The 26,842-nt window shown below is 40.3% G+C and overlaps 2 long non-coding RNA genes across 4 annotated transcripts in view; both read left to right on the top strand.

Annotated features, from left to right (window-relative positions):
- LOC140282634 (uncharacterized) overlaps positions 1-26,842 on the top strand; it is a 65,985-nt gene that overhangs the window by 6,429 nt on the left and 32,714 nt on the right. The window lies entirely within an intron of this gene.
- On the top strand, positions 11,929-16,904 carry LOC140282827 (uncharacterized). 2 transcript variants are annotated; one of them, XR_011909949.1, is made up of 4 exons: positions 11,929-12,518; positions 12,601-13,480; positions 13,615-13,848; positions 13,922-16,904. It is a non-coding gene; the product is annotated as an uncharacterized lncRNA (long non-coding RNA). The 2 variants fall into 2 exon arrangements; XR_011909948.1 differs by having other exon boundaries at positions 11,929-13,480.

Raw genomic sequence — 26,842 nt, 5'->3', positions numbered from 1 at the left:
TACACATACAATGTTTTATCGTCATACAAACACTCAAATACAGAAGAATACACCGAGAGCAAAATGGGATTCATTGTCTTTCACAATGACTCTTTAGATTGTGGAGGGGCTGTATTCTGCAGATAAAGCTGCCAATTGGTGGATGACTGCTCAAGGTTTTGAGCCAGTCAGGACCATGTAGTGTTTCCTATATATTGATTTATTTTATAGCAACATTGAAACTTTGCTCACCACAAACAATTTTTTCCCCTTGAGCTGGGAACATCATGCTCTTACTGTCTGTGTCCTCAAATACATACACCTGCACTGTGATGCATTTGCTTTGAGTTCTCTCCACAGTCTTGTCATACGAATTACATTGGAGTAGCTGATAATACATTCAAGTGCTCCTTGTAGAATCAGAATTGTTTTTCAAACGACAACAATGTTTGTATGAAATGTGATGCCCCTGAATTCTGAATATCAGTACCAAATTGCTACATGGAAGGTTTTGGTTGAGGCATATTTCCTAAGACCAGTTTTATTTATCTATTTTCTTTCATTCATGGGCTGCTATGGTATGGGAACTTCTTAAGGTTTTTAACTGCATTGCTTGTCTTCTTTGAGGCATTTTAATAAAACTGTGAATAGAGCTGGCCTGGTCAAGGGTGAGTGACAGATTGCATTGTTAAGCAACCTTGAGGACAGAGAGTGAGTTGGCAGGGAGAATCTGGCCTGGCAAGTAGCTGCTTGGCATACAACCGCCTGGGACAACATAAAATGAAACCTCAGCAGGGCATGGGTAATGGGGGAGAAAACTGGTCACATCTCTATTAGGAAAAAAGATAGAAAGATAGAGACTAAACATAATTTTAGTAAAGAATAATTGATTTTTCTCTACATCTCTCTTTTGGCAGAGCGGTTTTCCTATCTCAGGTCTGACTTAAACAAAGATGTCACAGAAGCAGTTTAGCTGGAAGAGGCTTCAAATGTTCAAAGGTTATATATTTCTTGCTTAGATCCCTTCATCTCCAGCTCCACTTTACAAACACATAAATTGAAGGCACACATTTCCTTTTTACGTTGATTTACATCTAAAACAAGGCCTTTGCATTGCAGAGCATGACTGTTCTGCTACCAAGCAGTCACTGGGTCAGAATGAGAACTGATGAGGGAAGAAGATTTTTGCTGCGAAGATGATTCTGTGCCAGAAATCTCTGAATTGACCAACAAGACACGCAAGACAAACCTCAGAGGATAGTTTAGACAATTTTTGATTTGTAGTTTATATTGTATGAAATAGTATTGGCTAGTATAGACGTGTGAACTATTTAAAAAATAAGTATAGTGTATGTCTTTGAAACTTTGAAAATACTAAGCTTGGGGATATTGCGCAAAAGCCTATATTTTAAAGAAATTGATAGTTTTTAAAAGGAAAATCTGTTAATAATTCATATTAATGTCAGCTGAATTCCATGCCTCACTTTCAGCAAACTGTTTAGAATTTTATGCATTTCAAATGGAGTTTAATTAGCATTATACAGGACAAGATTGTAACTCTAACAAAGCTGCCAAAAACGAAGCCCACACACTCACAAACTTGTTTTCCTATCTTTGTAGCAATGCACCATTGACATAATGCATTACTCTAAACCTTCAATTGATTTTAATTTGAACCATAAAAGAAACTTTTGACCCTCAAAAATACTTTTAAACATGTGGAGCCCTCCATTTGGTCCCCATAAAACCTCTTAGACCCAGTATTAGACAAGTATAAAGGGCTCCAAGTTTTTGAACCCCACAAATATAGAAAACAAGAACACAGGCATTAGCTCTGTTTATTTGCAGTCTTTTCCAGAACAATTTGTTACATTTGCTCTCTCACAGTAAACTAATGGCCAACCTGGGCTCCCATACTTCTGACTAGAAATTAGATGTCACGTTAGATGCTTAGGATGCTTTTTTTGCCAGACGACCAGCAACGGAGAGGCTGGAGCGTTCCTGGCGAAAGTGAGACCATCATCGCTCCACAGGGGACAAGCCCAGGAAGAGGAACTTGAGACGAGCCCTCCTGGGCACCCGTAGAAGTCGGTGCAGGAAGAGGCGAGCCCACCTGGGCACCCTCAAAAGCCAGCGCAGGAAGAGGCGAGCCCTCCTGGGCACCCTCGGTATCGGAAACATCCCTGGGCACTGAGACTTGGGCACTGGAGACGGCCAGGCACAGGAGACTTGGGTGCCAGAGGTGGCTGGGGCACAGGAGTCTGAGGCGCTGGAGGTGGCGGGGGATGAGGAGACTGGAGAGGCAAACCGTGAGACATAGGTGGAAGCAAACATGGCGGCAACCTGTGCAGGCTCCAGCCCAAATATCTCCGCCATGGTTGCATGGTGCACCATTTTAGCCCCCTCCCACAGCTCTGCCAAATGAGGAGACATGGACTGGTTTCACCCCCAACATGTCCATCAATTCCCCTGCCACCTTCACTCTCACTCAAGGGCCACCCTTCTCCACCAAGCAGTCATGAAAGTTCATTACTGCCTTTGTCTGTTGGGTCCATGATCTGGCCAGATTCTGGTGTCATGTGTAGGGCATGGTGTGAGGAAGGAGCACTCAGGTGCAGACACAAACCAAGAGCCAGGAGGCAAAATTAAAAGAAACAATTTATTTTAAAACTAAAGCCAGAAATACATCAAACTAAAACAGGGAAAACAAAATAAAAAATGCTGAGTAAACTTGAACTTGACTTGACTGACCAGAATATAAACAAGACACTAGAAATTGCACAAGATATGCGATCTGGCAAAGAATTAATAAAATCATGAGTTTAAATACAGAGGAGGGTGACTGGTGAGTGAAGACAGCTGAGGGAAATAACACAGGTGACGGGAGAAGAGCTGATGACCGGACTGAAGAGAGACTGAGGAAACAAGTGAGGAAGTGAACAGAATCCTGACAAAAGCAGAATAGAAAAACCCAACATGGAAAAAAACCCATCAAAAAATACCAAAACAATACAGATCATGACAAGAATATAAATCTCAGAAACCTTTGAAAAGAAGAAAAACATGACTTTCTTCTAAAAAAGTGTTTTCTCAATTCATTGCTTTCTGTAGGTGTATTATTCGAGCTCTCTACAGTGAATTTACTAAGATGTAATTAAATTGGGCTGAAATGTTTAATTTGGCTCATGTGACATTTTCTTCCACACATTTGATATCTTTCTATCAACAGAATCTAAAGTTTGTCTGGTATGATTATTAGTTTGTAAGCTAATGTTTGCAGACATTTTAAAGACAGATAGTTAATTTTTTATTTTTTTTGGATTAATATACTTTATCTGTGTGGCTTCATTTTTCATTACTATTCTTGTGCCAGATGCTCACACCCTTATGATAATCCCTTGAAAAATTCATGTGTGATTACTTTGACCTTATCCTGCTTGTGGCTGTAATTCTGTGAGTTTGAAGCATGCTTATTTGCTAATTGTGACTGTGTTACAGAGATATTATCAGAAAAAAATCCCTGATAGGTTGCTTATACTTGCACTTTTGAAAGTTAGATAAGTGAGGACTTTTTCTGAGAGCGAGAAGCTGCTGCAGCTCCACTAAGTAGGCCAAAGGCATAGGGGAGTGTCACATGAACCAACACTGCTATGTTAACCCTTCTCCAGTGTCTTGTTCAGCCACAGATGGAAAGAGAATGAGGGAGAGAGAGAGCACCGAGGATGCGTCATGTATCCCATGGTGCTTGACGTCTGTGCATGACACCCAAAACCACAATGCTGAAAAGGGGAAGCGCTCATTTCCAGACCACACTGACCTCTTTAACCACTTTAACCAGTGTACGGACCAGCAGAGCCAGGGAATTTCTCCAGGGTAAGGGCTGACATCCAACTTCTGTTTGAGTTCATGGAGGCCACAGGAAGTATAATCTGGTCACATTAAACAGTGGCAAAAAGCTTTGTCATTTGTTTGTTGCCTGGCACGCTTTCACCCACTCCTCTCTTGACACTGTGTCACAGCTATCATCAATCAGGTCCACAAAAAGTGAGATACATTCCCAGGCTGGGAGAAGGGATGGTGACTCCAGGCCTGAAGGGAGAGGGGTTGGAGGCTAAAGAGGTGTGGAGGACTATAGAAACAGTTTGTAGGAAAACAAATCAATGCCAGTGACATGGCTGTGTTTGCTCATGGATTTATTTCTTTATTATTTTCTATCCGTTTGAGGAAGGTCTCTCATCTATCTTTGTCAAGTTTAGAGAGGAGATAACATTGGTTTCCCCCGTGACTACAACTAAACAGACCAGCAATACCAGTATTTTCTGCTGTAATAAGTTTGATGATTATGTGGGGATAACACAAGATCTCGTGTTCCTGCAAATTAAAAAAAACAGTATACAGAATATTTGGTTTCTCAAAAAGTCCCTGAATGTGGGCAAGGTGATCTTGCTGATATTGTGATACAAACATACACAGATACATTCATTTCTTCAGTTTTTCTCAACCATTTCCTCTTGTACACATTGATGAATGATACAACAACTCCCCTCTTGCTTGTCTGCTTTTACGTCAGAGCGACTGGCCTAGATAATTGAAAACGGACATGGAACACTTGCCATTGATAGTCTTTTTCCTTCGCCTCTCCCTGATGTCAAAGCAGAGCATGACTTTTTCCAGAAAAAAGTTCTGCTGCCCTTTCTGGGACAATAGAAACTGCTTTTATCCCTCATGCAAGTTTTTTTTTTTCTTACAAGGCACTACTTTGTCCGAAAGTAAAGATTCTGAGCTGGACTTCAGAAGATCTAATACTTGTAATGCCGATCTTTCCATCAGGGAACAGATGTTATAGATAATAGAGTAAAATAAAAATGCTTGAATAGGGAACTGGGCCAGAAACTCTAAATTAAAAGTTGGTCAGCTTGTTGCAAATCCTTCAGTGGCATTAGACTATATTTTTCATAGAAAAATGACATTTCTATGCTGTGGTCAGTCTGGGTTAAAAGACAACAGAGAAGAGGCTGGCTCCGTCCTCATGGTAGAGCTGAACAATGTACTTGTGGTAGAGAAGGGAAGTCTGTTGCTAAATCTTCCTAATCATATTGGACAACCTCTCCCACCCTCTGCAGTGTTCTGGTCAGCCAGAGGAGACCAAGTTCAGACAGAGACCATGAATGACTAAATATGGTCTCACATGGAACATTACAGGAGCCCCTTCCTTCCTGTTGACTTCAAATGCTGTAATTAATCTTTGCTGAATTTATCATTATTTATCTGCTGATAATGAAATTTTGTCTTCTAAAATGTTTTCATTGATTGAGAGTAACTTTGAACAAAGCAAAAAATCCCTAGTCGTATTATTGAAGTTACCCTTATTTTAAATTCCTTATTTAGAGTAGTGATTCTCAACTTGGGGTTCTCTACCCCCTGTGGTGTTGCCATATTGATGTGGATAAAAGAATGAAATAACATAAAAACAACATTTACACTGGGGGATGGTTCTATGTCGTTCTAACCAGCTACCCTGTTATTGAGTGGGTCTTGAAAAGGTTAAGAACCACTTATTTAAAAAAGAATGGAGAAGTATGTGCTCAGTCTGCAATAAGATAGCATTTTGTATCAGCATATACTAGTTAAGCAGACTCACGAATTGGTTTCCTGTCAATAAATTGTGCTATACACTCATATATACACAGACTTGCAACTGCAGTGGTAAGGTTATGCTCATTCACTTTTCAGTTTGATGAAAAAAAATTACTCCACTGTCATCTGCTAATGAAGCTAAGACATTCAATGCACTAAAATACAAACTATACTAATAGCTTACATTGAAATTACGTTTGCACTTTTATGGTCATTTTTGTTCAAAATCTTACCCATACAAGAAGTGTGTGTGTGTGTGTGTGTGTGTGTGCGCGCACGTGTGTGTGTGTCTGCATGGATGTGTCTGTGTCTATCTTGTCTCTGTCTCTCCACTCTCCCTTTCCAGCCAGCTCCTTCCCTGTTCCCACAGCAACACGTGGCTTTGTGTTACATAACAGCAGTGCGCGCAGCACGTGTGTGATTGGATGTGTGTGAACCGAAGGCTGCACCTAGCTTTGAAAAATAAAACACAAAACATGCAGCTGTCAGGTACCACTAGCCTTCGGGCTCATACAAATAAATTATTAATGGTGTTAATGTTGATAACACTATATATACACCCTGGTATGAATATGTGTGTTCTCATTTTACCTCTCTGCAGTCTGTTTTAGTTCCACTAGATGGGAACAATGTGCTTATAAAATTTTCTGACTATTTCACATTCCTTATTATGACTCAGGTAAGAAGTTATGATGATGTATCACACATGATGGATTGGGTACTGTCAGTCTCTAACGGCTAATGGCACATTGTTGATTCTATTATTCATATTCAACACTTTTATAGTAGTTTCTACAAAAAGAAGTGTGGCTGCTTTATTCAATCAGTGTCCTTGTTGTTTTTGGTGTGATAAATTAGGATTACTGTATGATTAAATCATGTGGTGGATGTGTGTGACAATGTCAAATGAACACCACACACTTTGAGTTGTGCCCTCAGATCACCTCTAACAGCATTAGGCAGGCCTTGGCAGGGGAGGCCAAGCTGCTGCTTATTTCAATTAGAGCCATGTCAAGGAGCACTCCCATGCAGTGTGTTAGTTCTAATTAGGCTCATTTTATATGTATAAGAGGGGTATACAAGGAATACATAAACACTGTGCTGCTCATACTGGGGGTAGAGATGGTTAAAAATATATCATTAAAATTGATTTTGTGCTGTGTGTGTTTAGGGCTCAATAATGCTAGTAAAAGAGAAAGAATAAATTTGACTTCTATTTTCTGCTAAAGTGTTGAGACTAAATTTATAGTAGTGCATGATGGGCCTCAGATGGGTGTGCAGTATAATACAATGCAGTTGGTTGACAAAAGTTGTTTTCCATGTTTTTACAATTCACTTTGCTTCTGTTCCATCACCAGGTTCTGACTGCACTACCCAATCATTCTCATTAAAATCTGAGGACCTAGCTATCTAGTTACTATCTGGTGACATTATCATCTGTCATTACCTCTGCAAAAGCATTCATGGTTTGTGCCAGACATCTCATCATGCATTACATACAATCAGGGCTGGATTCAACGATAAATGAAAAAGGTGCAACCTCAAGAAATCTTGTGTAACAACCTAACTACAATGAAATAATCAAATTTTTAGAGCTTTCAAACATCTGATGTCTACATTAACCTTAACCTTGTTTGGCTTAGAAGAGCTCAGATAGACCACTGATGCAACTTGATGCAAGAAAAAGTAAACATTTAATTCAATTACAAAAAGCTGGTAAACAATTACAAAAAAGGGCCACGAAACCAAGAGAAAAGACTGAGGCATAACGCAAGATTCCGCTGAACAAAAGAAAACATGCACACCTACATACACACAGACGGTAAGAGCTTGTGTACTCTAAACCTACCTTATCTTGCTCAAGGTCGTTGAGGATATCCCAGCTGACACTGGTCAAGGCACAAGGTACACCATGAGCATTCCATCACAGAGCTAACACAGAGATGATGGTCTGTTTTTGTGTGACATGCATTCACAAAAAGAAAAGAAGCTGTACTCATGCAGAAAACATCTCCAGTTTACATTGAACCAGAGTGCAGTAACTACTACATCAACAACTGAATATCTAACAGTATGTTAGATATTTACATCTGTTATATAAAAGAAAATTGGTCCAGTCTGAACAGTGGTGAAAAACGAACTTTTCTAAATTTTTAAATATACTGTCGCTGCTCCGTCAGATCTGTTTCCGGTAAGGGTTGGTCCCCATCAGGGCTGCCCTTTGTCACCGATTCTGTTCATAATTTTTATGGTCAGAATTTCTTGGTGCAGTCAGGGCACTGAGAGAGTCCGGTCTAGTGACCTCAGAATCAGGTCCCTGCTTTTTGCAGATGATGTGGTTCTGTTAGCATCGTTGGGCCATGATCTTTAGCTCTCGCTGAAATGGTTCTCTGCTGAGTGTGAAGCAGCTGGGATGAGAATCAGCACCTCCAAATCCTGGTCCTAGCCGGAAAAGGGTGGAATGCCCTCTCCGGGTTGGGAATGAGATCCTTCCCCAAGTGGAGGAGTTCAAGTATCTTGGGGTTTTGTTCACGAGTGAGAGACGAATGGAGTGGGAGATTGACAGGCGGATTGGTGTGGCCTGTCGTGGTAAAGAAGGAGCTGAGTCAGCAGGCGAAGCTCTCAATTTACCGGTCAATCTACGTTTCTACCCTAACCTATGGTCACGAGCTGTGGGTAGTGACCGAAAGAATGAGATTGCGAACAGTGTTGGGCAAGTTACTTCCAAAATGTAATATATTTCATATTATAACTTACTTGTATTTGAAAGTAATGTTTCTTTACAATATTACCTTCTGTGTAGAGCAGTGTTTCTCAATTCCGGTCCTCATGACCCACTGCCCTGCACGTTTTCGATGTTTCCCTCCTTCGCCACACCTGATTCAAATGATCAGCTCATCATCAAGCTCTGCAGTGGCCTGATAAGGAGCCATTCATTTGAATCAGGTGTGGTGGAGGAGGGAAACATCGAAAACGTGCAGGGCAGTGGGTCATGAGGACCGGAATTGAGAAACACTGGTGTAGAGTAATAAGTTACTTATTACTTTTTAGTTATTTTCACCAAAATAAACATTTAGGACAAGAAAAATTACAAAATGAAGGTGTGCAATATTTTTCTTATTCTCAGACACTGAGATGCAAATCTCTAGTGACTCATAATTTTATATATTCTGTCCATATTTTTTCTTAGTTAGGGCTTTGTTCATTACCACACACTATCTCATTTATGAATATCGTAAAACTTGGAGATTTATTTTTGTTTTACTTAACTGTTAAAGTATTCTGAAATGACAATAAAAATCATGAAAATTCCTCTGCAAACACAACTGAATTAACAAATTAAAAAAAAAAATCATTGAATCACCTCTCACACCACCTGTAAGTCATCTTAAATTAACTATCTGTGGAAATGTGTTTATACCTTAACAATAGGTCTATATCATTAGAGATTTGTCACTTGATCGAACAGGGATTTTTCTGACAAGCTTTTGAAACCTTTGCCTGTGCGACAGCTCGAATTGTAACCCATTTTCGGACTCAGTAACTGTAATGATATTACCAAAATATAGTTAGTAACGCATTATATTACTCCATTACTGCCGAAACGTAATATATTATGGTAACGCGTTACTTTTGTTACCATTGTTACCATTGTTACCATTGTTATCATTGTAATGCATTACTTTTGTAATGCAAAAGTAACCCCCAACACTGATTGCGAATACAAGCGGCCAAAATGGGCTTCCTCCACAGGGTGTCTGGGTTCTTAGAGATAGGGTGAGAAGCTCGGTCATCCGGGAGGGGCTCGGAGTAGAGCCGCTGCTCCTCCGCATTAAGAGGAGCCAGATGAGGTGGCTTGGGCATCTGGTTAGACTACCTCTTGGACACCTCCCTGGTGAGGTGTTCCGGGCACGTCCCCAGGGAGGAGACCCTGGGGAAGACCCACGACACATTGGAGAGACTACGCCCCCAGATGACCTGGGAACGCCTCGGGGTCCCCCGGAAGAGCTGGAGGAAGTGGCCGGGGACAGGGAGTTTGGGCTTCTCTGCTCAAACAGTAGATGATGGATGGATGGATGTTGCTGTTCCAACAACTAAGCAAATTTTTAAAACAAGTATTAATCATCTTCTATATCCCAGGCCAACTTTGGCATATTTGGCAATAACTGCTATGTCGGCTGCCTTTGACTAAAAGGAAACTTTTGCGGTTAAACCCCTTTGAATTAAAATACATTTTATTTATATTTGTTTATAGTAAGACTGCATATGCCTGACCCAGAGAACGTATGTAAAGATGGACACTATGCTGCAATTTCTCGCAAAAATTACCAAGTTAGTTTGGACATGAGTGTTGCCATTTTAAGCAGCTGGCATCTGTCACTATCCTATGTGACTGTCACATGTGTGAGGACACACAATTCACAGCTCTATAAGGGATATTCCAGTTATTATTCAAATTACTATTCAAATTCACCTCATTTATCAGTTATTATTAATCGTTGGTGGAATTCTGAATCTGATTGTTATCAGGAGGAGCAAAAGTTTCAGACAAAAGTTGACAGTGCAATGGTTAATGGCTAAACACTTTTCTTCCTGGTGTGACATTTAATGCCGCCCAGGTAATGTTGCACAAAGAGATATTTATATATGTCATTTGTATTTCTTTTGCTTTACTTCCTCACTGAAGTGAGATAGAGGTGGTAGTGACCTATAAGCTATAACAGGCTGCCACCAGAAATATTTCACCTGAGTCATGATGATACTGAGTTGGGATGGCATTAAGTAGGTGGAAATTGAGGAAGAACAATGCCTGAATAAAGATAAAGAAAGTGAAATTGGCATGCCTATACATTGATAAAAGTTTTAAGTAAAAAAGTAAAATTAATATGTAAAAATCTCAACATGCCTATGTCTGTCTCTTGATGTCACTGTACAGTTATCTCTCTAAATTGGCCTTCAGACCTGGCCTTGATCTACAGGTTTTCTCTGTGACTCAGTCCACTCAAAGAGGAACAAGCACTGACTTTTATGGTCTGTTTCCATAGCAACACAAAGTGGGGTCAGTCACCAGTGAAGTATAAAAGAGCCGTTTTCCTATGAATTGGATTTTATTGCCTCGCTTTCTGTTTTCTTCTCTGCAAAAAATGTAAGTGTGCCTCAAACTATGACAAAGCTTAAGTGAATGTAAAAACATGGCAATTACTTTATGTAAGTTGCCTGTTCTTTGTCAAGAACAAAGTGAATTTTGAAAGTCCCTTAAAAACCCAAGAAAGCTGAAAGGCACTTATTCTGAACTTGTTGGCAAAAGTTGCCTATTTACACATTTAGCAAGGATGGAGAAATATTTAATTAACATAACATGGGGTGAGGTTCCACTTGGCAAATGTTAAGCCGCATTCTACTGAATTTTGCTCTTATTTTCACACTGCCCACCTGTAGAGAAAAACTCTTTAGAATGAAAAGTCAAGCGATACAGAAGCATAGAAAAGCAAAAGTATTGGTGTGGCCACAGGTTGGTTATGTGGGGGATTGAGATAACTAAGCAGTTAAATGGTAAATGGACTGTACTTGTATAGCACTTTTCTAATTTAACTGACCACTCAAAGCGCTTGTAACACTACATGCCACATTCAGCCATTCACACACACTCATACAGCACATGTTAAGTCTATACATAACTACATGCTTTCTAACCATTCATACACCGATGGATACATCGGTAGGCAACGTTGGGTTCAGTGTCTTGCCCAAAGACGCTTTGACATGTAGCCCGGGGAAGCCTGAGTCGAACCACCGACCTTACGATTGAAGAGCAGTCGCCCAGCTCTTCCTCCTGAGCTACAGATGCATGTATCGGGAAACGGAAACATGTTTTGTGAATAAGTTCTGAAATAGCAGATATTTAGCTAAAAAAACTGATGAACAGTTGGCTGTTTCCCTTTCTACAGAAAAATATGCCCAGCGCTTGCTGATAAAGAATCTAAAAAGCTTGAAAATGACAAATACAGGGTCAGTAACCTGATTTTTCATGCTGGTTACACCCTCCCGTTTCAAATCAGCATGAGTCCCTTCATGCTTAGTTCTCTGGACTACATGGTAACTGTCATCTCCTATAGTATCAAGGGCTCTATTGAAACTCTCCAAGAGGCTTTTGGCAAAGGAGATTAAAGGTTTCCCTAACTCATCATAATGAAAGCATTTGGGGGGTTTTCTCAACCTTTCTGACCTCCATGTGGTCAAGTCTGGGTCGTCAAGGTCTGTATCAGTCAACTGTTCATGTTTCTCGTTTTTGTCTTGGTCAACAATGTCTGTCTCAACAACGTCTGTGTCAAAAACATCTCCGGTTGGTTTTGACTGACTTTCACCAATAGCTTCATCATGTCCAAGTTCATCTTGACATACAAAACTTGTATCACTCTCAGCAATAACCATGTTCTCTCTGCTCAGGTCTGGTTCAATAGCTTGTTCAACTGCAACCTCTGGCTCCTCCAAAGCCAAGTTGGGAAGTACTCCACCTGTCTCTGCAGGTGGTACAGGTAAGTTGCCAGCAGCAAGTTCATCCTGAGGTTCGGAATGTATGCAGTTGGGCAACAAACAATCAGCCTTTGGAGCTGGATTCACAGGGGGACGCTGACCCCTCGGAAGCTCAAAGACCTGAACCAATCTTTTCTCAGTAATGACAGACAAATGAACAGGACAATCACATGAGTCATCTTCAGACTCTGAATGATCCTCTTGGGACTGAAACTGAGACTGTTGGCTCCTTGTTCTGGGACGACGTACCTTGAGAGCGACCTGCTCAGGCTCCTCATCGTCTACCAGATTACCACAAAGCAGCATGTGATCCCTGTGCAGCGTTTGAGTGGGACCGTTTTCATTTATGGGTTGCACTGTATAAACCGGTAAGTCTCCCTTTCAGTGCAAGATTTTGTATACAGTCGACTTCCACTTATTTGCGAGTTTGTGTTTGTTCCTTAACCGCAGATTCTGCACAAGCACATGATCGCCTTCCTGATTGTTGATTCACTTAATACCCTGTCAAACCTGGATTTGTTCTGTTGAGCGACCTTTGCAGAATATTTTACTACGATCTGGTAGGTCTCTTCAAGATGCGCTTTCAGATTCTTCACGTATTGAGAGTGAATTTTGGGAACTCCACCCTAGACAGGTAAACCAAACGCAATGTCTACAGGTAACCTGGGTCGGCGCCAATCATCAACTCATAGGGGCTAAAACCTGTCACATCATGTTTTGTACTGTTGTAAGCGTCAAAGGTTTCACGTAGTCACGCCAATGACTTTTCTCTTTTTCTCTCAGGGTTCCTAACATGCTCAAGAGAGTTCTGTTGAACCTTTCAACTGGATTTCCGCGGGGGTGGTATGAACTTGTGCATACTTTTTTGATGCCAGCGAGAGCACAGAGTTCATGAATTAGCTGTGACTCAAAATCTCTACCCTGGTCACTCAAGATTCACTTTGGAAACCTGTAATGTATCAGAAACTGCTCCCAAAGACACTTAGCCACCGTTGTTGCTTTCTGATCCTTTATTTCGTGAAGTTATCAGTTATAACCAAAACGTCTTTGGTGTTTTTACTGTCGGGTTCCAAGGACAAATAGTCTATACAGTCTAGTTCCATCGGACGTGTTGTTTGAATACTTACAAGAGGTGAGGATTTCTCAGGGGGCATTTTCCTCCTTACACAACGTCCATAAGATTTGATCTTGTTCTCTACATCCTTAGTCATCTTTGGCCAATAAAACCTTGAACGAATAAGGTCAAGAGTTCTGTCAAGGCCAAGATGTCCCATATTTTCATGGACTCAAGAAAGAATGGGGACCGAAGAGACATAGGAACCACAAACTGGTAAGTGATATCACTATCTGATTGGCGGGCTCTGTAAAGAAGGTTACTCTTCAGTTCAAACCACTTCCATTCTTTAAGCATTAGCTTAAGTTCCAATGAATCAGGAATGGGTTTGGGATTTGTCCCATTTCCAGATTCCAGCAGGTTGATGACCTTCCCAAAGACTGGATCGGACCTCTGGTGATGTTGGAGATCTGCTTTGCTGAATGTAGGTATGATAGAACAACCTAGTGCTTCTACTTCTCCATAAGCATCTGGTACTGCATCAGCATGCAAAGCCAACGACTCCACTAAAGTGACAGAAGATAAGTTACCATCGGCCCTAACAAGGAAGTGACGACCGCACAGAGCAGTAACTGTGTCAGGTGGTAAGTCAAGATATTCAGGAGAAGAAAAAAGATGATGCGAAGCAAACTGTCTCATTCGTTCTCTTTTCTCAAGGAACACATCGTCATCTGCCAGTTCGTCGTGAGGATGTCTGGAGAGACCATCTGCATCTTGGTTGCTCTTGCCAGCCCTATATTTGATGTTTAAGTCAAAAGTGGAAAGAGCGGCCAGCCAACGATAGCTAGTGGTGTCAAGTTTGGCAGACTTCAAGATATATGTCAATGGGTTGTTGTCTGTTACAACTGTGAAAACATTTCCACAAAGATAGTCACGAAATTTTTCTACCACAGACCACTTTAAAGCCAAGAACTGTAATTTGTGGGCTGGGTAGCATTTCTCGCTAGAAGAGAGCCCTCTACTGGCGTGAGCTATAACGCGCAGTTCACCATCTTGCTCTTGGTAAAGAGCAACAAGAGCGGCACCTAGCCCAGAGATACTTGTGTCGGTGTGAAGAAAATAAGGAGGTTTCGGATCTGCAAATCCAAGGGCTGTCTATGATGATTTGAAATGCTTCTTGACAAGCCAGCGTCCAGCGTTTGGCGAAGGACTCTTTGACGATCAAGTATCCGGCAGAGGAAGAAGTTGCCTTCCCTTCCTGCATGGTGGATAGTAAGGTAATTTAAGGGTTTTACTATCCGAGAATAGTCCTTGAGAAACCCGCGAAACCAAGGAATGACTTGAGCTCAGTAAATGTGTTTGATTGTGGTCAAGTACGAAGGGCACTCATTTTCTCAGGGTCGGTCTCAACACCCTTGCTCGAGACAATGTGCCCCAAGCAGCACACAGAGCTCTGGAAAAAAAACGACTCTTCAACGGAGACCACTTCAAGCCATATTCTCGCAATTGCTGGAGAACATGCAAATGGCGTCTTTCATGTTCCTCTTTGGTGTCTGAAAACACGATGACATCTTCCAAGAAAAGTCAGACTTGTTTTTGCAATGCGACCTCATTCTGTACCGTCCAATTGGAATTTATGCCACCTCCAAAGAATTCCTGCAACTTCTACATCATTCTTAATGTACATTCATCACAATTCTGCACAGGTGGGGAATAATTCCTGCATCCTGCATCTATTTCTTGCTCATGCGTGTCATGACATGTTTATTATTTGGTACATGGTAGATTTAACTTACTCTTTTTTAGGTGATAAATACAAAAATCTTTCTTTCATTGGATTCTACAATAATGATGACACTTACACATGATTATGATTATAACTATATTTATTGCAACGGAGCCAATATATACTCCAGATTTTACACGACTGAAAATCTACCTTGAAATCATATTATAATGACTTACATGTAAATAATCTAAAACTAAATAAAGACCCAAATATATATATAGTCTGTTGATACTATTTGTCCAGTTAGGGACAGATACTTTTTTGTGTGTTATTCAGAGATTAGACTCTAGTGAAGACTTTGATTTCTTTTCCTGGGTGTCAGGTGATTTAGAAGAAATAGAGCATAGCATGATACAGCTGTTATTAGATGACCCAACTGAGGCAAAAAAAAATGTGAGATAAACTTGTAATGTAGGTCATTGTTTCATTTGTAAGATATGGTCATAAGAATGTCTTGTTGGTTCAATGGATGATGTATAATGTGATGATTTTTTTAACCTACAGTAAGATATTTGCTGTGCGTTCTTTCATCAAGAAGGAACCCCCAAGTTATAAATTTTGAAGAAGTATAAGACGCTTATGTTAGAATAAACATAGAATTACAACAGTTTTTGTATGTACTGTTGCTAGTAGTGTGATTGCTATCTGTCACTTGTCTTTTTTGCTTGTTTTGAAAAATCTGATCCTGAAAGAGGACATAAAGTTGCATGACGGGAAATGCATGATCCAAGGAAATCAGATGATAGAATATCTCAATTTTTGCTGAAAATTTTCAAGCTGAATGAAACATCAGGCGACAGTTTTTTTACTTTGTCTGACTCACTGCCTACCCATCTGATCCACCCCCAGTCTACTGAGCAAAGCTTGATTATTCATCCAGCAACTACTGTTATATTGTCTGTGTCATCAGGAAAGCCTGTTAAACAGAAATACTACCCTTTCCATCCTCATTTGTTTGTTTATGGATGTGTTAGTCATTTTTCTTGATCTTCCCTAAAACAAAATAATCAAGCCCTCTGTATGAAGAGGATCCCTTCTTAATGTGTTCTCTATGTCTGGTTAAGCTGGTTAATTTCCTGATCAACTTACTTTGTTCTGATTGGCCAGCTCCTGGCAAATTGTAAAGGTAACCAAACCAGACAATAGCCATTTGATTATTTGTGATGTACTCAGAATGTCAACTTATCAAATGCATTGTTACAAGTCCAAAGAGACAACTGTTAAATAAACAACCTGGAGAATATGCATTGATCTCCAAATATGCTAATGTGGCCCCATCCACAATGACCAATACTAATATTTGGGTAATTCAGCCATATGTGACATGTGATCATCTGCCCAGAGTGTTGAAGCTGGTCAGGTTTGTGGTAACAGATACTTTATTCTTCACCACATCTGCATTTATGACAAGGAGAAAATAGATTGTTCATATGTTGTGGACAAACAGTACTTTCTCATCACTACTCTGAGATGATTAACATTGAAGAGAATACATTTTCATGTTAACACAGTGATCACATAATGGATAGTACTGTGAAAAGAATTAAAAAAGAACAGATGAGAATGATGAGATGAGAATCAGCACCTCCAAATCCGAGACCATGGTCCTCAACCGGAAAAGGGTGGAATGCCGTCTCCGGGTTGGGAATGAGATCCTTTCTCAAGTGGAGGAGTTCAAGTATTTCGGGGTCTTGTTCACGAGTGAGGGACGAATGGAGTGAGAGGTTGACAGGTGGATCGGTGCGGCGTCCGCAGTTATGCGAGCTCTGCACCGACCCGTTGTGGTGAAGAAGGAGCTGAGCCAGAAGGCGAAGCTCTCGATTTATCGGTCAATCTACGTACCTACCCTCACCTATGGTCACGAGCTGTGGGTAGTGACCGAAAGAATGAGATTGCGAACAGTGTTGGGCAAGTTACTTCCAAAATGTAAAATATTTCATATTATAACTTACTTGCATTTGAAAGTAATGTTTCTTTACAATATTACCTTCTGTGTAGAATAATAAGTTACTTATTACTTTTTAGTTTTTTTCACAAAAATAAACATTTAGGCATTACAAAATGAAGGTGTGCAATATTTTCCTTATTCTCAGACACTGAGATGCAAATCTCTAGTGACTCATAATTTTATATATTTCTATCCATATTTTTTCTTAGTTAGGGCTTTCTTCATTATCACCCACTATCTCATTTATGAATATTGTAAAACATGGAGATTTATTTTTGTTTTACTTAACTGTTAAAGTATTCTGAAATGACAATAAAAACCATGAAAATTCCTCTGCAAACACAACTGAATTAACAAATAAAAAAATAAAAAAATCATTGAATCACCTCTAGAGTCTCATCTTAAATGAACTATCTGTGGAAATGTGTTTATACCTTAACAATAGGTCTATATCATTAGAGATTTGTCACTTGATCGAACAGGGATTTTGCTGACAAGCTTTTGAAACCTTTGCCTGTGCGACAGCTCGAAATGTAATGCGTTTTCGGACTCAGTAACTATAATGGTATTACCAAAATATAGTTAGTAACGCATTATATTACTCCATTACTACCGAAACGTAATATATTATGGTAACGCGTTACTTTTGTTACCATTGTTACCATTGTTATCATTGTAATGCATTACTTTTGTAATGCAAAAGTAACCCCCAACACTGATTGCGAATACAGGCGGCCAAAATGGGCTTCCTCCACAGGGTGTTTGGGCTCTTAGAGATAGAGTGAGAAGCTCGGTCATCCGGGAGGGGCTCGGAGTAGAGCCGCTGCTCCTCCGCATTGAGAGGAGCCAGATGAGGTGGCTTGGGCATCTGGTTAGACTACCTCTTGGACACCTCCCATCTGGTTAGGATGCCTCCCAGATGCCTCCCTGCTGAGATGTTCCGAGCACGTCCCACTGGAAGACCCAGGACAAGTTGGAGAGACTATGTCTCTCGGCTGGCCTGGGAACGCCTCGGGGTCACCCCGGAAGAGCTGGATGAAGTGGCCGGGGACAGGGACGTCTGGGTTTCTCTGCTCAAGCTGCTGCCCCCACGATCTGATCCCCGGAGAAGCGGCAGATGCATGATGCATGGATGAATGGATAAAAAAGAACAGATTGGTTACCATTATCTATAAAATACAAAGCATGTGAACAGTAGGAAATAACTGAACCTCACTCAGTGGGGTTACATGAGTGCCATCGGATCGGATTGATGGCTAACTTGGCTAACTGATTGATGGCTAACTGTAAAACACCTTAATCTGACAAAAAAAACGGATCCGATCGGGTTACTCGCGGGACGAAGATCCCGAGATAACTCCATCCAAATGTACACCAAACGTGCATGTAGTTGGCAGAAGCACGTTGTGGATTGAGCGCTCCGCGCATGCTCGAGATTTTTTTCCCGGGATCGTCACCTGCAAGTCGAAGGAGACAATGTTACTGTTGTTGTCGCCGCCGTCGGAAAGAAATAAACAATGCGATGGAGAATGCGCTGTTGTGCATCACGTTTGTGCCATAACCATGCTCATCACAAACAAAATGTAGAGCGACGTAGTTTCATCTTGCTCTTCGTTCGCCATCTTTCTCGAATACCTGAGTTTGTTGTTGTTGTATAAGATAAAAATAAATCAGGATTAAATCAATTATTATAGACCTTGTCATCATTTTGAAGCTGCAGTGAATGAAAATCATTATTAGTTTATACACTATCCGGGTCATAATATGAGATAATTCCTTTTCCTTGTGTAAACACTGGGCTTGTTCAGACATAAGCTATCTAAAATAAATAAATACATAGTATACAATACCTTGGGTGACATTTTACTACTTCTAATTGCTATGATTATTTTGCTGTTCTCTTCTGGGTTGCACAATGAGTCTATCATATTTCAGATATAATCATTATTAGTTTGTACACGTGCCAGGTCATAATATGAGATAATTCCCTTTTCCTGGTGTAAACACTGGGCTTGTTTAGACATAAGCTATCTAAAATAAATAAATACATATTATACAACACCTTGGGTGACATTTTACTACTTCTAATTGCTATGATTATTTTGCTGTTCTCTTCTGGGTTGCACAATGAGGCTATCATATTTCAGATAAGCCCATTCTCCCCTTGCTCTCGCAGCTCTCATCTCAGGTAGCAGTTCTTTGCGTTTTTGGTGCACAGCATTTGTGAAGTCTTCATTTACATAAATGTCGGTACCCTTTAGATAGTTAGCTTTTAAAAGGATTGCCTGTCTATCTTTGTATCTGCATAACTTCACTAACATAGATCTTGGCCTTTTGCCCTCACCATCTGTCAAAGGCCTTCTAATACGGTGTGCTCTTTCTATTTCAATATGTCTTTGATCAATTTTCAGTTTTTCACTTAAGATTTCTCAAAATTTCTTTTCATAGTCAGCCCAACTTTTGTCACATGATTCTGAGATACAATATTGTTTCTTCTAGACTGATTTTCTAGATACTCCAATTTGACCAACCAGTGATTGTTATCAGCTTGGAGAGCCTAAATGTTGGATTGAAGATGTTTAATAGTACCAGTGGTCACAGATTTGAGAGTGCCCATCAACTCATCCACTTCCCTTTGAGACTCTTTTTGACCTCCTGCATTTCTCTAGACAAATTATCATAACGCTTATTGTTTGAGACATTAATCATTTGCACAAAACCCTTGAAATGAGGTCTTCTTCACTTTTCTTAGGTGGCATTTTAATACATTAAGAGTTGATTAAAGAAAACAACCAAAAAGATCGGTAATGGATCAGTATAGAATAACTTGGTGGCTTGAAGGTTGCTTAAAGCTAAGCTAAAAGTAGCTTTGGCCTGCTGATAGCCTGAATGCCTGGCTGTGACCTGTTAGACAGGGGGGATCCTGGGATAGGTGGTAGCCTGAAGGCCTGGTGATAGCTTAGAGCTGTTGGTATCCTAGAGGCCAGATGGAAGCCTGGACCTACTGGTTGCCTGAAGGCCTAGTGGAGCCTGAACCTGGTGGTGGTCTGGATGCCAGGTAGAAACCTGGACCTGCAGGTAGCCTGAATGTCTGGTAAAAAGTATCAGCCTGCTAGTTGCCTTGAGGCCTGGTGGAAGCATGGGCCTGCTGATAGCCTGGAGGCCTGGTGTTGGGGGCCTGGAAGTAGCCAAGCATCAATAGCTAGGCTGGTGTATGGCCCAATATCGCTCTTCAATTATGCTTTCAGTCCCAGTATCACGGTTCCGAAGTGATCCGTGTCTTCGCGGTTCTGATTCAGTCCTGATCCACTCCGCATCGTGCTGTCATCTTCGTTATGGCAGCTCGTCTTTCATATTCTAGATCTGATTCTGGTCGAATGTATAGTTGGATATGAGGTGTATCCAAAAATGGGTTAGTCAAACTCTCTCTTTTGTTTACGAGTTGTAGCTTTCAACCTGCGGTAACACCTAGTAGCATTAATTCAGGAGTCACCAACAGCCTCTTCTTTGCCCTTCAAGAAGCCTCCAGGAACTATACCAGTCAGAAGAGAATTTCCCCAAACCATTTAGAGTTATGATGAGTTCACAGCTAGTCAAGAAGTACTCAAGATTAAGAATTAAATGACTGGATATGATCATGCCATATCTACTTTAATTTGCTAAAGGTTTCTGTTGTTAAGTTTGAGCCTGTGTTGCTGTTATAAAACATCACATAAAGACTGATAACATAACACATAAACTCCACACAGAAAGGCCCAGGAGTTGAACCTGGAGCCCTCTTGTTGAGAGGCAACGGTGCTAATCACCACACCACTGTGCAGCCCAAGTGTGTCTTTCATTACAGTCAATTTGAAACTTGTCCTCAGAACATCTCTAACGGTAGATCTCACTGAGCTCATAATTACAGATTAAACCACACCAGCACCTCGCTTGCTGCAGTGCTGACAAAAAAAAAGTGCCTGAGCTGCTTATGTGTCAATAATAAGATCATATAAGCTCTATTTTGCTGTTTTCTTCTCTCTCTTAATGTGTCATCAATATGATTTTATAGATAACTGTCCTCCTTTTATGTGTAAAAGACCTCTCATTTTTTTTCAGAGGACAATATGCTTACAGGAAGGTTTTATTTCACTTTGTGAGAATCAAGAAAGCTGAATTTGGTAACATTAACGTCTGAACTGAAACCATCATGCAAAGAGTTTCACTTTAAGTCTGTGTTGAAGTAGTGCATACACACACATTTATGTTATTGTGCAAGTGCCTCTTATCACTGAAAAAATCTCTATGAAGCACCAATGTTGGTTTTATTAGCTTTTGGCACACATTGCTAAATAAAATGGTCAGTTTAGCCATTGACACATTAATCATAACAATCATGTATTATCATGAAAGACATTACATCTGATCCATTCTCCATGACTATACCATTAGTCAGCTCAATTATTAATGAATGAAACTAGAATGAAAAGCTTGATACTGGCGACAACTGTTTCATATAAATTACCAATATAGTGCCTTAAGAAAATGGGCCCTGAGAAACTTTTAACTTAACAATACATACATGTATGTCATGCACACCATTGTTTCAGTAGTTCACTTCAGTACATAGGAAAATATTGAAAAGAAAACTTCTTGATAAATTTACAGAAAGAATAAAGATGAGACTGAAATGGAAATACAAAACACATAAATTCATTTGAGTACAGTTATTTTGCCGAAAGTTTAACTTAATGATTACATTTTATTTTCTAACTTTTCTTTGGTATCAAAACAAGTAAGAACAATTACTTTGCACTTGCATTATGCCATTCATATGTATGTATTTGTGGAATTTAATAAGTTAATTAGATGGAAATTTGCAGCCAGTTTTGTATCAAATATTTCCACAAAAGAATGACGCTTTTATAAAATAAGTTTTGTCTTTTTTTTTCGGCATCATTGTCATTCTGGGCTAATTCAGAACTCGGTTACCAAAGATTAGGGTTACCAGAACTTGTTTTCAAGAAGACCTACATTCATTCACAAGACATCTGTGGGATTCCTTGGTCGACAGCAACTGTCTAAACTCAAGTATCTGCTCTTAGACTTGTCTGATATCAACAGCCGGCCCGTGTTACCTTGAACCTATTAAAACAATAATCAAATATAATCGAACTGAAATTTCTTTAAACATTTTGATTTTTTAAAATCTAATTTATACAATTAATTCAATGTGTAATGTGTCAGGGATTGCATGTGGTGCCAACCTAGGATTTCAGATCCAAAATAATTTTGCAAAAATTTGCACTTATGTTTTCCTATATCCAGTAAAGTTGACACGGTACAGATTACTTGTCCTTGGTAGTTGTAAATGGGATTTAAATCAGCTGTCACTGTAAAGAAATGGAGATTTTATTTCCATTAGGGGTCATTTGAATTAGAATACAAGACTCAGTAGATATCAGAGATCAAAGCTTTGTGATCAGGAAGGTGATCAGGAGAGAGAAAAACTGAGTCCAATTGAAGATATGCATCAAGAGCAGAAAACTGAGAAACCTCAGACCCCTTCCTGTAAGCTCAGCTCTTTGTTTCGAGTGTTTGAATGATTAGACAACCCAGACCTTCACCACTCATAAAGTGATCAAGATTTGACCCCTGCTTTGACGTTGACTGTTAGGGCGGTTATGATGTGGCTTAGCCTATTGTGGTGGTGTTCAGTTAAGATGCTGAGCACACCCTGCTTAACATCTGCATGAAAAAACAGATTCTGCTGTTTCATATTCAATAACTGGTGTTCTCCCTAAAAGTGTTTAGTCAGCATATGCTTTTACATCACTGTTGATAGAAGGTAGAATAATTGAGTGAAATGCTTTGGGAAGAATCCTCATTCTTTATTGCTTTGTTTGTTTTGTCTTTTTGTGTCAGTGACATTTTGGGAACTTTAAAAGGCTTTCTTGCCTTTTTGTTGTCTTTTTATTTGAAAACTTATACATTGTTTCTGCTTGCATCCACATTTTTCCAGCAGTCCTCTGGCTTGTTAATGAGATCTTCAGCAAATTGCACACAGGTATTAAAGTTCTTGTTGAATACCAGTGGCTTTTTCCTTGAAGCCCTCCCATGCGCAATATTATTTTCTCAGTACTGTTCTGATGAAAGACATTCAAAGTAGCATTAGCCAACGTGAGAAGCCTTCAGACGCTTAGAATTTACACTGGGATCCTTTGACCTTGCAGAATAATGCACAGCTTGCTCTTTAAGGGATCTTTTAAAGTTAACAGCTGCTATCGAAGGTAACAATGGTCAGTGGATTGATGTTGTCCAGACTCCTTAGGGATGATTTTATGACCACAGCTCTACCGCTGAGCTTTTCAAGAAATGCTATGTTCTTTTGTGCCCTGATACACATCCACAGAGCTCTGTTCTTTATTGTTTGTCCTGTGATCGCTCTGACTAAAAGAAAAGCACCAGATCTTAATTTCCCTTCTAAATTGCTGATGTTCGAGGTTCACATATTTTTGCTACTTAATGTAATAGATTGTAAATTGACCTTAGAAGTGAGTAGGGCTGTCAAAATTGCTCAAACATGACGCTTGAATATTCCCTCTAAAAAACCACATGAATTAGAGCTATTGGAATATCTGTATTTGCGCATTATTTCAATGACGGCATAGGCATTGTGTTGCGTTGCGTTGCGTCCGCTGTATCTGGGGCTTTCAATCAGCCAGACTGCCAGGCGATGACAACATTACTTCAATAACAGGACAAACTAATACAATGAGACATAAATACTTGTATAGGTCGTTTATTTAAGTTTAAACATATTTGACAACATATTACCGACACAAAAATAAATAAATGAACTAATGTCCAAGACCGCAGACTTTCGCTCGCACTCTTTCTCTCTCTCTACAGAACAGTAGCCTACACTATTATAATGTTTCTTTTTAACGTTAAATAAAATGAGGCACACTATTCTGAGAAATGTCACAACAAAGAACCTTTACCCTGGGGTTCATTTAAAATAAAGTGCTATTCAAAATGAAAAAGGCTACTTACATGCTTGGCACTTGTAAAAAAACTGGCTGCAATTTATTCCATTGTCACTGACTGTCAGGCCTTTTTAGTGCACTTTCACTGTCGGGCCTTAGGCCTGAAGGCCTACAGGTTATTTGCCAAAAACACAAGACAGTCCACATTTGAAGGGGCCAATGCTGATCTCTTTTTGTTGACTATATTCCCAGCGGAGGAAAGAAAAGCGCACTGAGGATCCAGGGACAGAGAGATATTTCTTTGCCATCTGGGCGACATGAGGGTTTCTCACAAAGCCCAAAGTTTTCCACCACATGAGCGGATTTTGTTGAGCAGGTATTGGAGACTCTTGCTCATACATCGACATCTCTTTTTGAAGCAGCAGACTGACGTCCTGTTCTAGGCTGTCAGTAAAATACGTGTCTCCGAAGAGACACCCCATAGCAGTTAAAGGACCAGTGTGTAATAATTATGGTGATTTATTAACAGAAATGGAATACATATAAATATGTTGTTAGTGCTATATAGTCACCCTATGAAACTAGTCATTCCGTTTTTTTTTTTATTACTTTAGATTTCGCCTTTTTAGTTACATACAGTATATCGCCGTTGGCTCTACACAAAGGCTTACCCGGAAGGACACCACTTATTGATTACAGTGGCCTAGAAGGGACAAAGGGGTGGCGCAAGCGTGATTCGCTGCTACTTTGCAGACGAAGAAGTCGGATGTGACATGTAGAAGAAGAGGAAGAAGGAAACGAGGAAGCGGTCAGAATATATTTTGGAAGTTTTTCAATTTTGTGAAGTTATCTTAATAGACATGGCGGACCACACTTACTGTTCTGTAAAACTTTAATGACGACCATGAGTCGTCATTAAAGAAACAAAAACATGACGGGTCCAAAAGGATGAAACACGAGTAAATATCTGTGTCGCCTTTCCCCAATGGAGGTCGCTGATGGGGGAGAAAGTCTTTAAAAGTGACGCCGAAGTTGCCTCTTTTCTGCTGGAAATGTAATCCAGCTCAGTGTTACTAATGTAATGTAATGTAATGTATGTGTTCATTCTGCCTCTCCCTCGCCTCGACCTGCCTGCTCCAGCAGCTCTGCCTCCTCGTCCTCTTCCTCTCCCTCTTACCTCCGTCTCCCATTCTGGTTTTACACTCTGCGAATGGTGAGAAAAACGTGTTGCCTGCTTATGCCATCCCTCTATCAGACTAAATACAAACAGCCTTTTGCCTTACGTAGCTAATATAAGCTTTTATTACGACGCAGGTAGCTACCTGGGGTCCACAAAACACTAATATAAAGCAGAACAACTAACAGTGACATTCACTGTAAGTTATCTTTTCACAGAATATCTAACCAAATGTCACATCTATTTATAATTTATATCTTTAAAAGTAACCTCAAAACTTGATAAGGTGGTTTCATTCGATGGAGAAGACATTATGACACATTTGAGTGATGGATGTGTTGGGTAGTGTGTGTGTCAGGCCACTGTAGTTTCTGGAGTTTTCTGGAGTATTGCGTTGAATGTGCAATTGGAAATTACAGAATCTAGGGAATATCGTTCAATCTGACAAACAGCAGCTCTTACAAACTGCCCCTTTGAAGCCATTTTCTCAATGAGTTGCTGATCACGGAGTTGTCTGGCACCAGCCTCACAACCCTATGATCAGCAACCTGTGCCTCCTGCCACATTCACTCGTTTCATCTCCTCCAGTATAGCCACCTGCACCTGCTGTCTCTGCTCCTCTTTTAAATGAATGAGGCAATGAAAGTGTGGATCTAGGTATAACTTGCTTTGTTAAGTAGCATAAATGCGCCCTTTTACTCACTATACTGCTTCTCCAGATCTGTGATGATCTCTGTCTTCATCTCTGACAATGCAGGTGGTTCTGGTTCACCTGGCGTTCACTTCAGTTGAGCGAGCAGAACATGTTTTAAAGGCAGTACAGCCGACACAGTTAGATATTTGTCAGTTGAAAGTGCTTCTGTTACCACTTTAAAGGGTTTAAGAACCTCTTGCACCTACAATAAATAAGTACATACAATATGTGTTGATATTAGGACAATTTTGCCTAATGGAAAAGGTGAGCATTCCATTCACTTTTGGTCAGCTCCATTCTTGACAGTTTTTTCTCGAAGATGAAAGCAGACACAGCTGCTTGCTACTCCGATGCCCGGGAGATCATTTCATATGTGCTGTTCCATCACGTCGGACAGTTGTTAATCGGCTTCTCCGTTTTCAATCCCAAAAGTTGTTGTTTCTGCTGAAGGAGGTAGTTGTTGGTGGAAGATTTGCTGAAATGTGACGCCGCCACTTTTAGCCTACTAACTGGGATTTCAATGGCTGTGACCCCGAGCCCTTTGAGCATTAATTCATTTCTGTGTGCATGCTGCAGACAAAGAGCTTGCCGTGAGTTTAAAATATTATGCCATGCTCATTTGGGTGCACTATTTCGAGATGTAACCTCATGTTGCTGTTGGTCGAATGGTAAGCTAACTGTAGCTTACATAGCTTGCATACGACTTTGTCTCGAGGCTCCACAATTTTTCCATCAACCGACCAAAGCCCAAAGTATTTCCAAACAGGGATTTTCAATTTTTGGGGGTTAAAATCAGTTCTCTGCGCTTGCAGTCGAGTTGGGCTCTGAACTTCCTGCCATCTTAAGTCAACTTTCAGCAGTGACGCTGTGCCAGACAGTGCGACTCCTGTGACCTGTCCGACCCCGTCATGCAGTGCGCCCACTTGCAAAGCAGACAGCCGCACAGCGGTGAAAATATAAATTTTCACCTTGGAATGTCTGTTTTTAAAACCTATTCGAATATATATTCAAATTTAAAATATTCTTTGAGAGCCCTAGAAGTGAGTTTTCATGGTCTTTTTT

Source organism: Leuresthes tenuis, unplaced genomic scaffold, assembly GCF_036924035.1.
Source record: "Leuresthes tenuis unplaced genomic scaffold, fLeuTen1.0.hap1 SCAF_23, whole genome shotgun sequence".
Taxonomy (NCBI): domain Eukaryota; kingdom Metazoa; phylum Chordata; class Actinopteri; order Atheriniformes; family Atherinopsidae; genus Leuresthes; species Leuresthes tenuis.
The sequence above is the reverse complement of the archived record's forward strand: the minus strand, read 5'-3'. Positions and strand labels throughout refer to the sequence as shown.